This window comes from Hipposideros armiger, unplaced genomic scaffold (genome assembly GCF_001890085.2).
Source record: "Hipposideros armiger isolate ML-2016 unplaced genomic scaffold, ASM189008v1 scaffold_39, whole genome shotgun sequence".
In the NCBI taxonomy this organism is placed as follows: domain Eukaryota; kingdom Metazoa; phylum Chordata; class Mammalia; order Chiroptera; family Hipposideridae; genus Hipposideros; species Hipposideros armiger.
The window spans coordinates 2,072,387-2,091,004 of record NW_017731389.1 but is presented as its reverse complement, the minus strand read 5'-3'; the positions used below and the strand labels follow the sequence as shown (position 1 = coordinate 2,091,004).

General features: G+C 35.6%; 1 pseudogene; it reads right to left on the bottom strand.

Annotated features, from left to right (window-relative positions):
• Nucleotides 1-14,052: 14,052 nt before the first annotated feature.
• LOC109380615 (solute carrier family 35 member F5-like) lies at nucleotides 14,053-18,400 on the bottom strand (annotated as a pseudogene).
• Between the last annotated feature and the right edge of the window lie 218 nt (nucleotides 18,401-18,618).

The window sequence follows — 18,618 nt, the reverse complement described above, 5'->3', positions numbered from 1 at the left end:
CCTTTCTTGTTATTGCTAGTTTCAGCATCAGTTTTCTCTTGTGTATGTAATGTGCGTAAAATAAAACTAGAATAATCCATGGAAACTACCAAAAGGTTGAAGATTTCACATGTAGTAGTTTGATTAGCTTGAGAATGAATGAAACAACCCCCATAAAGTAAGAAGTACAGTATTACTTTTACTATTTCAAATGTTTGAGGATTAACATTTAGGCACCTCTCATTTGAGAAACAACATCCCACCCTTCTTGGGCTCCCACTGTAGGTGGACACTTACCCAACTGATGCCTACACTCAGGTAGGAGCCTCTGCTGGAGGTTGAGTGATGGAATTACTGTCCTACCAATATTACTTCCCCATTATATGTTGAACATTTAATGCTAATTATAAGTATTAGTTATATCTAATATAACAAATAGACAATATTTAATAATTGACCAATTAAATAGAAAATCAGTATTTGATGTAGGTACAACAGCCAATTTAGATAATAGTCATAAATGTTAAAATATATTTTTCTTCTCTTTATTCCATGTATTTTTCTTTGTAACTCTCTAAAGGCCAAAAGAAAATACTGAACTTGAAATCATCTCGTTTACATGATAGACCCATTATTTCCAAAAGTGTGATTTGCTCCAGAGTAGATAATTGTTATGGTTTTTAATATTTTCCTAAACTCTCTTAAATTAAAAAATACATATTCTATTAAAAATTCTCTTGGTGCTTCCTTTACTCATCATACGTTATATTATAGATAGAGTTTAGAATGAACTTCATAGACTGGAGCTAAAATTTGAATTATACATATTAAAAAAGAAGGAACTGAAGTAAAGATGCTAAACAGAGGTGCAGCATTTGCTTAAATGAATATGCCATCATTTAGAAATAGCTGAAACATCATATAAATATAAGGAGGATATAGAATACAAATTCAGAGGACTTAGCCCTTTAACCCTGAGCAAACCACTCAGTCTCCTTGTCTCTAAAACCAGTATAATAATACCCAGCTTGTTTTTTTAAAGCTCTTGGGAGAGTCAAATGAGGTAAGATTTGTGAGGGTGCTTTGTAAACTGGTTGTCTAACACAAACATGAGGCATTGCTACTGAAGGAAGAAAATATCAGTACCTATGGGCAAATGTACAAGACCCACAGGATGCTAAGAACTGATTGAGAAAAGCTTATGTAAAAAAGATTGGATATAATCAAGATATATCACCTACAACTGAAAAGTAATTAATACCTAGATTATATATAAAGAACCCTCACAAATCAATAAAAATCCAACTGGAAAATGGTCAAAAGTTATGGCAGGCATATGGTAGAAGAGTAAACCCAAATGGCAACAAAATATGTAATTTGAAATTTACTGATTAAGACCCCAAGGAGATAATATTTTATAATCACTAGATTGGTAAATATTAAGAAGTTTGGTAATACAAGAGTTGGTGAAGACACAAATCAAAAGGTAGAGGTGATGTCAGTTTGTACAATCACTCTGAAAACAAATTCAGAACTATCTTGTAAAGTTGAAAATGTGTATACACAGCATTTCTACCCTTAGGTATATATATATATCCTTAGGGAAATTCTTGCAAGTATGCACAAGCAACATTGCTTGTAATAGCAAAATTATTAAAACAATCCAAATGTTCATTTCAGAAGAATGGATTAAAAACTTAGGGTGATTTACCCAATGAAATATTATATTTCAGTAATAACAACCATATAATTCATTGCTGAATCTTAGAAATACTGAATAAATAAAGCAACTTACAGAGGAGTACATAGAATATATATTTTTTTATATATATTTTATCGGGGAATTGGGGAAGGGGAACAGACAAGATGCTGACCTTTTGTTGTTCAGTCTAGTTGTGAAGGACGTCGCTTCACTGGCCCAAGTTGGTATTATGATCATTGTACTCTTCCCAGCTGAGGCAGATCGGTCACCAGACCCTGAATGGCAGCTCATGGAGGCTCACAGCGGCTCATGCTGGTTGCCAGCTGCTCACGCTGTCTGCAGGCTACTCACGGTGGCTAACAGCAGCCCACTGCAGCAAGGACTACAGCCTACGCTGTTGCAGGCGACTCTAGGCAGCCCAGCTCCAGGTTGAGCTGTTGTTCACCATCTTAGCTGTAGAGGGCGCAGCGTCACTGGCCCTCATGTGGGATCCAAACTGGGGCCCTGATGCTCAGAGCTAGCGTCCCAAGCCAACTCTTAAGCAGTGCACCACTTGGCTGGCCCTAGAATGTATAATTTTTATAAAGCTGAATAATAAGAGAATCTAAACAATAGGTTGTTTAGGAATGCTTACATGTGATAAAGTTTATATTTAAAAGGAAGAGAGTGCTAAAGACAAAACTTGGGATAGTGATTATATGTGGCAGAGAGGCAGGGAATGGGATGGAGACAGAGCATGCAGATATAAAACTACTGCTCATATTTTAGTTCAAAAGTTGGCTGATGGGTGCAAGAGTATTCATTTTAATGTTTCCCTGATAGTTTACATATGTGTTACATATATATTCTATTGTATGCCTCAAACATTTCATAGTAAGAAATAATTCTAAAATATTCTTGTACAAGTTAAACAATAATGACAATGTATGGTATTTTAAAATATCCGTGCTAGGCCATGTAATACATTTTCGGCTTACAAAAGTTGACTTGGTTTCTGGTACATTTTACTATGTGAAAGTGTGCAAAACACAGCTGTTATGCCTATGCCCCGTGAGAGACAATTGCCATGTGGATTTACCTGTGAGCACTTAAGAGCCACTGCTTGGGGGCTTGGGTTGGGGGTGGAGTGGATGGAATTTGCAAAGGAGGAGAGGTTTCATCAGGAGATGGGGACAAAATTAAGTGTAATTTGAGTTATTACTGTTAATGTGACATGCATACTACTCACAGGCATAGGGATATTTGAATGACATGAAAATGAGAGGGCTCCTTACTGAGCAAGTAAATCAGCCAGAGAAATTAGTTACATGTCTTGAATAAATGGTCCTCAAACTGTGGCACACAGACTTTCCAAGGTTTATATAGGCTTCGGCAGTTTCAAAGGAATCATTTTAAGATCTTCAACTTATGGTCCCCATCCTAAAGCTGATCTACCTAAGAACTTGCTTGCTGTCTAGGCCTCACATTGGTCTCCCTTTTACAGTCACCTTTTCCCACTTGACAAAAGAAAAACATCACTTTCACCCATCTCTATTGCATTGCCCCAGGGTACAGAAACCATCTGGGGACTGAAGGGACGATTAAATTTATTGATATTGATATTGCTATAAGCAATCCACCAGGGGCTCAGTACTTACATTTATAAAAATGAAAACCAGATGTGGACTTGATGTTGAAACCTGTGTCATTCTAGCATTATTTAATATTCACCCACATATACACAAAATAATTGGAGGGGAAAAATGGTTCATCCATCTCATTATGAAATTTATTTCCAGGAAAAATTTACTTGCAATGTATAATATTGATCCATTATAATTTGTAATTCTATAGTTATTTTGTTTTTTATCAACTGTATACTAACAATAATTTTAATAATGCAATCCAAAAGAAAACTCTTGACAATTAAATCTTATAGTCACATGAAATATTAAAAAATATATATAAAATTCCAATTTATATGTGTATGTTTGCTGCAGAGAAACATGATGAGTAATAAAAAACATAAAAACATTTTATATGAGTATACTATTCTGTGGAAAAAGTGGAATAAAAATACAAGTTCAGATAGGAAAATGAACAATGTAAAGTTGTTCATATATATTTTTAAATGAATGATGGTGGCTGGGTATCAAATCTTTAACATTTTGGATTCCATTTTATACCCTTAATAAATATAATGTTTTAAATTTTAAATTGTAATTCTTTTCAATGCACCAGCCATTACATCCTTTGTAACTCTTTAAATGTAGGCTAAAACAACAGACGCCACCTTAAAAATACGTAAGGGGGGAAAGTTTCTAAAAATCCTTTTAGGTGTTCTGCACAAAAAGTTCGGAAAATTGCTGATGTGTGTATCTAATAGCATCACACTACAATAACTGGATGCCTCTAAGTCTAACAGAGGGACACATTTGCAGACTCGCTCCCTCCCATTTTTCTCTGATTCTGCTGTCTCTACTTACCATCACCCCTCAGAGTCTCTCATGCCACCTCTAGTTTCCTGGACAGACTCAGTTACTTCTCTAGCTACTTTTTTCTTTAGGTGCATTAATGCTATCAATTAGGCTAAGCACAAATTCTTCTCTTCCTTCTTTGGTTCTGGAAATATTTTCTTTATAGATATTCACCATTGTTTTCAAGAGTATCTTGGCTATTAATGGGCCTTTGCTCCTCTCTCACATAAAATTTTGAATCAGCTCCTTAAGTTCTGAAGAAACAAAAAAAGAAGATTGTTGGAATTTTTATTGGAATGGAATTGAATTTGGAAGGAACTTATATATTTAGGATATTGACATTCCTATCCATGAATATCACATGTTGCAAATTTTTATCTCCTTTAATGTCTTTCAATAAAGTTTTACAGTTTTTTCCCACATACGCCTTGCATATCTTTTTTGTGCCATATATTTTTGGATTCCTTATGCCTCTTCTTGCTATTTTAAATAATTCTTTAAAAATATGTCTTCTGTTTGTGGCTAAAGTATAGAAATAAAATTGATTTTTGTCTATTGGTTTTATATCCAGATACCTTGCTAAATTCTTTCACAATTTCTAGCAAACTGTAGGTTTTTAGGGGGAATCCTATGTAGACAACTAAGTGCAAATAATTTTGGTTTTAAGGGAAACTCACCATATTATCTTTGTTTTTCTCCTTCTGCAAATGTAGCCACCTGGAAAAGTTGATCAGTGTCCCACCAAGGTCATATTCATGGATGTTCACTTTGAATGTGTCCAAAGAGGAAAACGGAAAAGACAGAATCTTTCAGAGGGTAGAACAAAGAGCCATGGAGAAAAATGGACTGGAAAATCCCTTCCAGGTCTAACCAAGGAACATTTCTCTCCACGTGGTATGGGGAATCCTTATAATATCTGCCCAGCCGGCTTTCACACCTGCTACAGACTAGTAACTGCTATGTCTCCCATGCTTCTTCTTTCTAAGTGGGAATGGTTATTGAGGTTACTCAAACGTGTTGCACTTGTATATTGGATGTTTGGGGAGCAGATGACCTATTTAGTTCATAGATTTTGGGTCCAAGGGGAGCCACACCAGACATGAAGCACACCTCTCCCTGATGCAGAGACTACAGTATGTCACTCATAAACCATGCTCTTTGAGTCATGGCACTTTTGGTTTTTCTCCTTCCAAGAGGGATGAGTTGCCTATAGGAAAGAGAGTGAATTGACTCTTTAGAGCCTAGGGGGACTGACTATTGTAATCCGTGACATCCACCAAATATTTCTGGTTTGGCTCACTGCCTCATAGGTTTGCCCGTTTGCCATTAGCCATGACTATGAAGTATGCTTTGGCTGATGAGCCATGAGCAGAAGTGCCTGTGCATCAGCTTTAAGAGCAAGTGTGTGATTTGCTATGATTTTATTTCCCTCTGTCCTAGCAACAGGCAATTTGTCAGGCAGTGGGTAGTACAATATCCTGGATTTTAGACTGAGAGAACTAAAGAGAGCCCCTGAACATCTTGTGATGAATGTGGTTTAAGAGCAAGATATATGTTTTTATTGTTTTAAACCTCTAGATCTTGGGATTGTTTGTTGCTGCAGCATTACCTAGCCCATCCTAATTGATACAAGTATGTACCAAACTGAGAGACAGGATTTAAAGTGTAACCTTAGCCTTTCCACCTAATATCTATCTGTCACGTCACTTGATGTCTCTAAACCCAAGTTTCTTTGCCTGGGATGTAGGACTAATAACTATTAATTCTTGCCCTATCTGCTTCATAGGCTTGTTTTTGGTATCCGGTATTTGTGAACATGTTTGAAAAATGGAAAGCATGTGCAAAACTATGCCAGTAGTATCATTAACAACATTGCATTGGTTTATTCTTATTAAGGAAGGTATGAAAAATCAAGATTTAAATCAGATAACAGTGGAATGCATGACGTGATAACTTCAGCATGAAGTAGTGATATTCCCGTTTAAAATATTTTTTTAAAAAACTATCTAAACTTCTTTTATAACTATAAACTTCTTTAAAGAGTTTTTAATGATTTTGAAATTTTATTGTAATAGTTGTGACAAACAAAAATAAAACCAAAGGTAATTTCAGAAGAAAAAACGTTTATTTTGGCTTTAGAAAATATTATATTTTTATTTTATGTGATGTGAAGGTGAACATTGAGTTGGCTTGCTTTTCACAAATTCCAGAGTCAAACTTATTAAAGTGCTTTGTTTTCAAAATCCATCTGGCTTTGTCTCAACTCATAATTCCAAGTTCCCAGAGGTTGACCTTTGTCTTCCATTGAGATCACCACATTAGAAGGACAAATCATAGTCTTGTAACAATGCTCTTCTTATTTTCTGAAAACCCAAAGGCAGAAGAGAACATCCCGTAACCACTTTCCAGAGTGTGTGAGTCTGTTTAGAAGTTCTGAATTGGTTAATGAAGATCAGAAACTGATCATTAAAGAAAGCTGTCTGTGAGGAGGAACTCTGGGTCTTAGTAGATTGTTGATTTTAGCTTGTGATTTACTACGTTATGAACATCCAGGCAGGCTCCATGATAACTATACAGAGTGCTGTGTTGACTGGTGCTATCATAGTAATGATAATGATGATTATGTGTGATGAATAATTATAAAAGAAACACTTATTTCCTTCTCCTATATATCAGATACCTGAAATGGATCACTTATTTCTGCCCTTTCTCATTTTCCAGTGGGAAATCTAAAATGTAGGAATTCATTTTGGACTGTTTTACTGATTAGTTGTGTCCAAATTAAGTGTTAAATAATAGCTAATGCTAAGTGAAAGCCTGCTTTTTGCTCATCATTATTCTAATTTCTTTCCATTAATTAATTGTGCCATGAATAGAATTTCATTTCTTCAAACCATTTCTCCATTATTTACAGGAAGATACTCATTCATTTATAAAATATGCACTAAATTCTTTAGTTAAAATAAGTAAATAAAGTGTAACATAGTATATGGTACCAACAAGAAACTTTTTGTCATTTGTAACTCAAATAATGTGTCTCTGACTTCTTGAAAGAACTTTCGTGCATGCTAGAGAATATCATTATCAGATATCATCTTTATGTTTTATGTCCTAACCATATCTTCATCTTTTGCAGTTTTATTTCTTTGCTTTGTGGATTTTGGTATAACAATATCACTCTTTCTCCCTAGCACAGTATAAACAAAATCTGATATTTTTACCTGCAGGTTTAATATATCTTCCTTAACGTGTATCTCTAAGTTCTTTGAAAATTTCTGTATACTAATCATATACTTTACTCATATTTGGAAAGTGTCCAACCAAAATATTATTTTTAAATATTGTTGTGCCCAGAAGAAGTGCATATTAAATATAAAAGACCAGATAATCTCCCTACTGAAAGAATTTTTTTCCCAATGCCCAAAACTTATTTTTGTGCATGGTTTTAATTTAGTTGAATTCTACTTTGCTTCATAGTTTCTTATGCTCAAGCTAATTGTAGAAGTTACATACACAATGATATATATTTAATTATCTAAGGTGAGATTAGTTTCTGCTCTTGGACATTACTTATTTACTGGAACCAAATTTGCCTCCATTAACTGTGTTTCCAATTCACAAAATTAAAGAAATAGCAAGAATGGTTAAAAAAAATCAGGATTACCATAAATTACTTTTTAACATAATGCATTTTTAACAAAAATGAGTTTTATAAGTTTTGAAAATGACTGTAGAAAGGAATTTTTAAAATTATTAAAACCCCTTAGTGTATCTTATTGATTTTTTTCTATATCTTAATTCATTAATAGGGGAAACAAACTAATTCTTGATTATGCATGTTAACCACCTTTTATTATTCAAGCAAAATATTTCCCCCTGTAAATATTTAGGTTGTCCCAGAAAATTCATTTTAATAGAATGACTGGTTAGGTTAGATTTATTAAATAAATAGAAGGTTTTACTATATATATTTTGACTATAAGAATGGTTTAGTAATTATCACCAAATATACAAGGTAATGCTATATACTATGTTTTTCTAAGGTACAGAATGAAATCTATTGTGTAATAATGTTAGCAATAAAAGATATAAGTTGATGTCAATTCTTTATGGTTAATCAGGTCAGAATTGTTGTGATTATTCACAAAATGTTTCACAGGACTTTAAGAACAAAGAATCATAGAATTTTAGAAATTAGAACAAGCCTTAAAGAGTATATATCTAGTTCTATTTCACAGTTTTATAGAAGAGGGTAGAAACAATGCAATCATTATAAAATATTATAAAAATGACTAAAGAATTTACTACTTATTCAGTACCTTTAATATGTCACTGGGGCATATTGGCAATCTCTTCCTACAGATCTTTAGTAATATGATAAATTGCTAGTTTTCATTTATTATGTATTTAGTTTTCATTTATTATGTATTTGTATGAATAGTCATACATGTTATATGTCATCTTGAGGTACAATTCCTATATCTGATGAAAGAACATCTTAAAATATCATTTTCTGATGTGGCCTTTTTGATGACAACATTTACTAAAGGATATGAACCGGTTGTTAATGGTGGACTACCACAATATTTTTCCATCATTTAAAAATGACTGCTTACAATATTGGCAAAGGTTTCACCCAGGTAATAATACATGATTTCCCCCAAGGGCTATCTCCTTATGTTTATCTCTCAACTCCAACGCAATACATGAAAGGCTGTTCCCACGATTTGTCTCTCCAGCTGGGAGCCGAAAAGTTATAAGTGCTGTTAGATGTGTGGACAGCTAAATGAAAAAGAAACGAGGGAGTGAGAAAGAAAAGTTGCCCATTACTGAAGATCTTGCTGTGCTACTTGTTTTCCTGCCTTCTGTACCCAATTGTCATAGTTTATATAAGATTCATTAATCAACCAGGAGCTCAGCGGTCATGACAGTTGCAGTGTCTTTTAAATAAAATGTTTCCTTGACTGCACTGTGGTGCAGCGGCACATGCCACAGAACAAATATATCCATTCGTCCACTGAGAGAGTCATTTTTTTTCTTCCTTGCAGTAGCAGCAATTTTTCTCTTTGAAAATAAAGCAAAATCTGACTTTTATGACAGAACTCTTGAACAATAGTCACATCTCTCTTTCTAAAGCCAAGAGTCACCCTCAATCTTGTTGAATTTATTTTCAGGTTCTAGTAGAGAAAGATTACCATCAGTAGTGCAAACACACATAGCCTTTCATCTGTTGAATTTTAAGTCTTTTAATTTTTTTCAAATGGAATGTACAACAAAAATCCTTGACACCCTCAACCTGAACTCCCATATACTTTGTAAGATTCTATATGTTGAATCAAATAATTTCTCAAGATCGTTATTATTTATTTCTGTGGCTACCTTTCAAATATCGAATTAGCAAGATTAATATCAAAAGATTATATAACACTAGGTAAAATGTCAGTCTGATACCATAGTAATCAATTTTAAAAATGGGACCACAAATCCAAATCTATTATTACGGTCATATTTATGATTGTATGAATAAAGTTATTCATTCCAGGCTGTTAATAAGATGTCTTCATGTATCACTAAAATAACTTATGTCAAGTAGTTGGCTAAATTATTGACGTACTTTCAATATTAATGATTTCATGCAAATGTCTAGCAAGAATAACCAGTCAAAATTAATTAATGATCAATTAAGATAGATTATTTCTCTTGGCTCTCATTTGCTTTCCTAATAATCAACTTGCCTTTTTTCTAAAATAAGTCAATATGAAATGAGTCCTAGTCATTTACAGTTTTATTTTTTAATAAACCAAAACTCTTTAAAGAAATGAGTGATTCTCTTGTAAGTTATTAATCTTTATGGATATTATAAATCATGTTTCCCTCCTTTAAATTTGATATGCTCATTTTCTCTTTAATTACTGTATACGAATATGGTAATACCACAGTAATTTTATTAGTTCTGCTTCTAATACATTTTGTAAAAATTGACTTATTCTAAAATTAATCATATTTGACTTAATAGTACAAACATCCTTCTCATTTTTACACTATTTATTAGGTGAAACTATTTTCAGGATGTTCAGCTAAAAGTACAAAAGGGGACATTAATGTCTTTAATTTTTAATTATTTTGTACTCTGATTTGGATTTTTTGTGACTCAATGTTTGGTACATAACTGTCTCAAATTTAGGCTAAAATACAAGAGATTAAGAAACAAACTCTGACTTTTTTTAGCAGAGGATATAACATTAGCATGTCATATTATCTAGCAAGCTGTAGAAAAGAATACAGATCTGAAATGTCAAATAAGAATTAAACCTTTGAATCTTAGGCATGTTGAAGAGATGCTAGGATTCTGAAAAAGAAGCATTATGTTCTTCCATGGTTACTATATTTGAGAAAGGTCATTCCCTTTATGTATTTGTAGAATTTACCACTTCATTTAGCAATTTTTCTAAGTTACAGATGAATATTAAAATGGAAAAAAATTATGAAAATAACTGCAGAATAAAGATAAGCAGAATCATTATCCTGAAAACATAATTCTTTTTTAAAAATTCTACCAGCCAATTATTCTTAGTGTTAAGTTTATCATTTAACGTAATTGGGGTCAATTTCTTTCTCACCTACATTTCTGAAAACTTATATATTTTCCTAATGGCTTTGGGTTAATCGTTTATGTACCTATTCTTAATTTATTTCTATGGATCTTAGTATACTAAATAAATAGTATGCTTAGAAAAGCAGGCCATTTTTCTAAGTGTTTTCTACACCTTCTAAATATTCTCCCCATTTAAAATTGGAATTGGAGCCTGTTTGCTTAGATAATAACTTAATCTTTTTGGTAGCTCCATGATATAATGTATGAATTAGAGACTTTGCATATAATAATAATAGTAGCAGCAACAGCTAATATTTACTTGGTATCTTTGTTTTGCAGTCATGATGCTTAGTGCTTCATATGTTTTATCTTATTTAATCCTCACAACCCTGAGACAAATAAATAAGAAGAGGAAAGGAAGAAGAGTCCCAAGTTAAGTAACTTACTTAATTCACACAGCTAACAAGTGGCCAATCTGACTGGGACTTGAACAAGATCTGTTTGATTCTAGAGATTACTATACTACCTTTCCAACTGCAGTGGAATAGGATAGGATAGGAAAGGATAGGATAGGATAGGATAGGATAGGATAGGATAGGATAGGATAGGATAGGATAGGATAGGATAGAACGGAATACAATACAATACAAATCAATACAATACAATACCATGTTAGAATCACATGTGTGTTGCTATAAAGAAGAAATGTCAAAACTGTGGTCTCCACTATAGACAAGATTTTAAGAGATGTATTTTAACTTCAAAAGGCTTTCCTGTAATCACTCCTAAACCTGATAAAATTCAACTGGTTAAGGGAGGTGAAAAGTGTGAGTAGAAACAAAGAGAGTTTAGAAGCTGTATGTCCCTGGGAAAGGGGTGTTAACAGAAACCCAAGACAGGTTGGGGACCCAAGATCAAGAGAACCAATTGAGATTTGTAAGGTAATAAGGTCCCAGAACAGAAGTATCTGTGAGGTGTCTAGGTAGGTAGATGCACTGGAGAAGGGCTCGACAGTTTCCTTTGCCTTTCTGCAGGAACAGAGGAGCGTGCTCAAAGAGGAAGGTTCTTGACCATGCTCGCAGAGCCCAGCACAGCTTGGGAGCAGCGTGCAGATCCCAAGGCACCTTGACAGTGGCACTGAAGTTGCAGAGAGAGGGCTGAACCTGAAAGGACCTTGCTGGAGGGCCTGAAGGGACACTCCCAGTAACATGTGTGGAACTGCAACGAAGGAACAGGCAAGACAGTAGACATCTCAGAAGATGTCACTGAAAGTAGAAGTTGCTGGGGCCAGTATCAGGCCTAGGGCAGCTTAGCATAAAGCCCAAAGCTGCCCTAGGTCTGTTGCCACCTGCCGGCTACCTGTTAGGCTCAGCCACTGAAAGAGCCTCCTTAGTTGCTTGTTGACTGGTATTGACAATACCCTCAGTGATGTCACCCCAGTGGGTGGGGCAGGGATCCAGGGAGTCATGGGGTGTGATCTGTGGTTTTCACAAAGTTAATGCACATTTAGTTCCTGCTCTGGTGCTGAGCCTGTGACCACTCTGCAAAATGCCCAGAGAACACTATGGCCAGCCACTATTTGCCTCAGGCCCAAAGAACCCCAAGAGCCACCCAAGAAAGGCTAAAGTGTGAACATGGGCCTGACCACCCACCACAGAAAGTTTCCCAGGCTGTTGAGTGCCATCTGCTGCTGTACACACTTCCAGCAGCTTGTAGAATAGAGCCAGTGCCCAGGAGCTGAGAGTTGCCCTGTTAATGCCAAGATGGCTGGGTGGAATAGGGTTCAAGGGAGTTAACAAGGTGGTGCATGCTCACGTGGATTTTATCAGACCAATGGAGTCTTGGATTTGGCCCTTTGGGAGTGGGTTCAACACAGGAAAGATGGCATCCTCCTGTAAGTTACATGTGAGGTGGGCTCCACACAGGGATAATGGCAGCTATTCCTCTAGCCCTTGCCCTGCAGCCACACAACACAGACTTTCTCCCTATGTCTCTGGCACTTCTCAAATTGCCGCTCCTCAGGTGGAGCCCAGGGTGAGTGCTTGCGAGCGAGTGAGTCTGTGTGCAAGCCCTTTAGGAGGATGTCTGTGTTTCCAGCTGCCTTCCATCTCACCAGGACAGACAGATAGAATCCTCACTGATTTTCACTGCCAGATGTTCTGGGGACTCCTCTTCCTGTCACAGGAACCCTGGGCTGAGGGGGCCCCATGTGGGGCTGGGACCCCTCACGCTTCTGAGGTGTCCAACACTGGGGTGTCCCTCCCAGGATTCAACCACTGTTTGGGTTTGGAGTCAGCCCTTTATGCATCTCTGCCCCTCCTACTAGTCTTGATGTGGCCTCTTCTTTATATCCATAGTTATAGGGGTTCTGTTCAGCTAGTCTTCAGGTGTTTCTTGAGGTTGATTGTTCTATAATTTAGTTATAATTTTATTTTATTGTTTTTAATAGACAAGTATAGATAAACATTTTATTTTAATAATACTCTTTACCATTTCAATTTAAATCATTGTATCATGCAAATGTTTTAATTGAAGAGAGAATATTTCTTCAAAACTCTAAATTAAGTAGAGCTTTATCAGTTAAATTTACAGCAGTACAGTCTTTAGAAATACGTAATTCTTCATTTTACAATACTTCCCCTTTAAAAATGTGTTGTGGTTTGTCACAGATTTAAAATACAAGGCACCTAATGCTATGAAAGGATAATACAGCATATGTAGCGTAACTGAAGCAGATCTTTTCTCAAATATTCTTTCTAAAGTCCCGCCAAATTTGCATGAGCATACTTGTTACATAAATTAAATATTTCTTGTGTTGTTAATTGTCAATGTTCTACAAAACTCAAAAACAGAATCCATACTTATTATAGGTAGCTGATTTTAGCATTTCACCTTTAAGAAACACTGATCTACATACTTAAATGATTTCATGAAAATATTTCCATTATATAGTCCAGCATATAACAGTTAATATGTATAGATGAAGTCTCCAGAACATTAGGATTACATTCCTTGATTAGTTCAAATTATTTTATTAGCTGAATTCCTTGTGATGTGTAAGGCAGGTTGGTCCTTTAGATGGACTGTGAACTGAAACTTCCTATAACTGTAGTAATATATATATATAGCTACATAGCAAAGTAATTCATTATGAAAATGAAAAAAAAATTGATATGAGAAAAATATATTTTAGAGTTCCAAAGAATAGAAACCGATATTTTTCAGACTAGGCACTGGAATATTTTTCTACAAAAACTTGCCAGAGATTGTCTCTTTGCTGTATAATATTCCATTGTCAAGCTGGACTACACAGGCAATGGCTAACTAGCTCCATCCTCCTCTGAAACACTGTGTGTAAGAATGGCACTCTCACATCATCCGCTGTCTTGTGGAACCTCTGGATTTGAAGTTTTCTGCATATAAAGGCAAAACTTTTTCTGATTCCTACCATCACAGGATCCCAGTTATTATAATGACATAGGAGAGTTACAATAAAAATGAAGAAAATAGAGGGGTAGCACCTGCGAAAAATAACAAAGAGAACTGTACCTTTTCCATACACGTCAGCTATTATGGACAGAGGTATTATAAGGCTGAGTGCAAGTGTGCCTATCAATGATGAGGTAAGAAAGCAACCCCACAAACACTGCTCTAATAAGGCCACTAATGATAATGCACATTAATACTTCTTCATTGGGAAACTCAAAGTCCTCAAATCCAGTATAATGAAGTAAAAAGAAATCTGTCTTTTAAAAGACAGCAGATTAAACAGACCTACAAAACCAAAGAACATTGGGATATCCAATTTATCTTGTCTGTCTACTTTTCTCTTAATCATAACGATGTAGATATCATACAGCATGGCTCCAACAAGAGACCAAATGGAGCCTACTGTATTTCTTCCAGCAGGTTTTTCAGACCCTGACAGGTTTACCAGCACAGCCTCTCCAATGCTTAAAATTATAGCCAATAGTTTAGAAAGTGTAAAACTGTTACTTGGAAACACTGCAGCAAGGATTAAGGTAAAAACTCCAGAAGTCGAGGACAAAATATTAAGTGTAGCAACTTGTGTGTATTAAAGTGCTTCTCAATATGATGAATTTGCCAAAAACCACACGAATAAAACAAAAAAAAAAAAGGAAGCTAATTTTTGTACTTGAGTTGCAATAAGTTTCTCCACAGTTTTCAATAAGAATTCTTGTTTTTTTTCATAGTAGGGTATGACATGCGAGACAACTTAGCTTCCAATGCGTGGCTTGATGGAAGCTGTCAAATTTCCATGATATTACTGAACCTTACATGAGACATTTTGGGAGTTTTTTCAGTATCAATGTTTGTGTTCTCAGGTTTTTCACTTGGAAGATCATGACATTTCACAGGAATGTACAGAAGCTCATTCAAAGAACTATGCATAGTTGAGTGTGTTGTGCAAGCAGCAAAGTAACCTTCGGCATCTGCGAAAAAAGCAGCATGATTTCCTTGAAACCCTCTTGGACACTGTTGTCTCCATGGCTTCCAAATAATAAAGCCCAAAAGCTACAGAACAAACATAGGTGTTTTTGCAAAGGTGCTGAAGAATGATTTGGTGTACTGAGTAAAAACATACGAAGTTCTGAGGATGCAACCCATGTCACATCAACACGTAGGAGAATAACAGTCCCAAGAGCCATTTGCCTGTGCTGAGTGAAACCACTGCTCTGGAAATTCATCCGGTTCAAGATAAATACACACATCATTTGCAGTCTTGTTTTAAAAGCCTTTCTGAGGTCTTCAAGAGCAGTGCCTGAAAACTTGGCAAATGTGAATTTAAATGGAGGTGAAGAAAGAACTCAGTGCACCGGGCCTTCCTGCCCCATGACGGCATCTTGGCGACCCATGAGCGCACCTGGACTAGTCCTGCTGGCACCAAGCACCATGGCCGCGGCCTTGGACTCACAGCACTGTACTGGAAGTCTATCCCTTGAAGCCACGGTGCCACTTGGAGCAAGGGTGCCAATCACACCCGGCCCCACTCAGCCAGGGGATGGGGGTGGGGTAGGGGTGGAGCAGGCGAGGTGAGGGGACCACACAGGCGGCGAAGGCCACAAAGGCCAGGAGGGGACCCTGGCCCCCACCCAGCCCTTGGAAGGCCAGCCAGCCCAGAGGTCCTGTCCTGGCCCCAATCTAGTTGTAATTTTTTTTTTTTAAGGTGAGCCATCCTGCCACCTGTTGACAGCTCAGTGGCTGCTCAGCTTGGGCCGGGAATCGAGCCGCTGTTGCTCAGAGCTCAAACTATTGAGCGAGCTCTTAACCAACTGAGCCACTCGGCCGGCCCTTTAGTTGTAATTTTAATGTAACCTGGTACTGGGCAGACGTAGCATTTACCCATTCTGCCATCTTGGATCTACAGCTGATGTGTCTAAATATTTTAAAATTCTTAATTATGGCAAATATTAAGCATAATCCACAATAAAGAGAATAATTTAATGAATTCTCATGAACCCATCACCTAGTTTCAACACTCCCAAATCTTATTTTATATACTTTGCTCCCCTCCTTTTAGCCCCTTCCCTGGATCAGTTTGAAGCAAATCCAAAACAGCATATCATTTCTTCTAAAACATATTTTAGTAGGCTCCCTAAAAGATAAAATCTTTTTTTTGAAACATAATTACAATCCCATAATTCCAGTAGTTCTGCACAATCATCAGACACCCAGTTAGTGCATTCTTAGCTTTCTTGTTGAACAACATTTTTATACTTTGTTTCCATGAATCAGGGTCAAATATGTTCCATACATTGCAATTGGTTGATATGCTTCTTTCTTAATTTGTTTTTTTTCCTCTTTCTTACAATTTATTTGTAGAAAAAACCCAAGTCATTTGTAGAATTACTACAGTGTTGGGATTTTGTTGATTGCATCTCCTATCCTCTGAATTTCTTGTAAATTGATAGTTGGATCTAGAGTATTGGTTCTCATTTGGGGTGGCAATATTGTCCCCCAGGGGAGATTTATCAATGTCTAGAGACATTTTTGGCTGTCACAATGAAGGGGGGGGTGTTACTGGCATCTAGTGGGAAGAGACCAGCATACTGCTAAACATCCTACAATACATAGGACAGCAGGACAGCTCTCTCCCCCAACAAATATAATAAGTATCTGGCTCAAAGAGTCAATTGAGCCAAGGTTGAGAAACTCTAGAGCCATGGTCAAATTCAAGTTTGACTTTTTACTCCAACTTTTTCCAGTTTGTCTAAATATTTTTATCATCTTCACATTTTAAGTCCCAATTGTTTGCATTACATCAATTTTAATTATTTTTAACATATGATTTGAAATATACCATAGGTTAAAAAATATTCAAATAACTTTAGAGAGAGTTAAAAACTGCAGTTGGGATTAGTATTCACCTTAGTTCTATGATCATATTATATTTTTATTCATGAAAATTTAATTATATTCAGAAAAAATATATGTATAAAATTCTGCTTGGGGTAAAAGTTTCATTTTTTATGTTACTCATTACAAATTAATCCAGCTGCCTTGTTGATATCTATTTTTCTGAACCTCTTATGAAAGCTGAAAAAAATTGGTATTTATAAAATTGTCTTCAAAATTTGGATAAAATCCATGCAAAAGGCAGTAACGAGTTTGCTTCTCATATGTACAGCTATAATTAAATTTGAAAATAAAAAAGCCATCTGTCCTGGCTTTTGAAAAAATAAAGCAACATCATTTAGAAAAAAAAAATTGGAAAGAATATCTAATTTAAATGGTTCAAGTCTTTAAAAGTCACTGAAAAATGCACTGAAGAAATATATTTACTATTGAAAGTAGTCTACTTTTTTTGTGAAAAGAAAAATACATTCTGAGTCCCAATTCTGCCAGTCAGCTGAGAGCAGCTTTTATGTCTTTATGCACTATGCTCTTTTCCTGTAAGAAAAATTTTCAACAGTGAGCAATGGAAATGACATGCATTTGCAGAATGTGTGGTGGGTAAAAGAGCACATTAATTTTAAATTCTAAAAATATTCTTATCTCAAAGATTGAAATCAAGATAAAGATGAAGAAGCCTATAAAATATTAACTGATTTTGTGTTAACGTTGTACTAAAGCCTGTTTATAATGGCTCAATTATCTTCTCAGTAAGTGCATGAGTGTTCTACTTAAAAAACATGAATGTTTGGGTGAACCTATATGAAAATATGGACAGAAAACCAATTTTCTAAAAATGAATAACCTTTATAATTTTTATTAATTTGATAAAGTACACTAATTTCTAAAAGATTTCTCTTAAAAAGTTTAAATGTATAATAAAAACATAAATTTTAAATGAGGTATCTTATTATACATGATTGGTTGCAAAGGACAGAAACTGACTGAAAGTAGCTTAAATAAATGAACTATTTTTCCTCATATACCTGAAAAATCCATGGAAAATCAGCATGGTAGATGCTGCTAGTGGTCTACATCCCTGTACTACCATTTATTTTTCTTGCTGGAAGAGACTATCTCTCACTGTGGAGGTGAAAAATGACAAATCTGCACTTACCCAGCCTCCCGTACAGGTAGGGTATGGACACATGACCAATCCTAGCCAACGAGATATAAGGAGAAGTCAACTTGGGACTCTTGGAAAGGACTTTCCTTCCTGAGAAAAACCCACTTTTCTAACCTGTCTTTGGTCATGGTTGTGTAAGGATGTAATCCTACAGTAGGTTGGACAAGAAGTGTGGGTCAAGTGCCCCAATTTTATCTACTGAATCAGTGCTAGAACAATCTACCCCTGAACTCTTTGTTATATGAGGAAAACTGATATTATATCAGTTTTAATGGAATGTTTTATTATTTGCAACTAAAGTCATTCTAATTGATATTGATGATTTCAGGCATGGCCATGTTCAGAA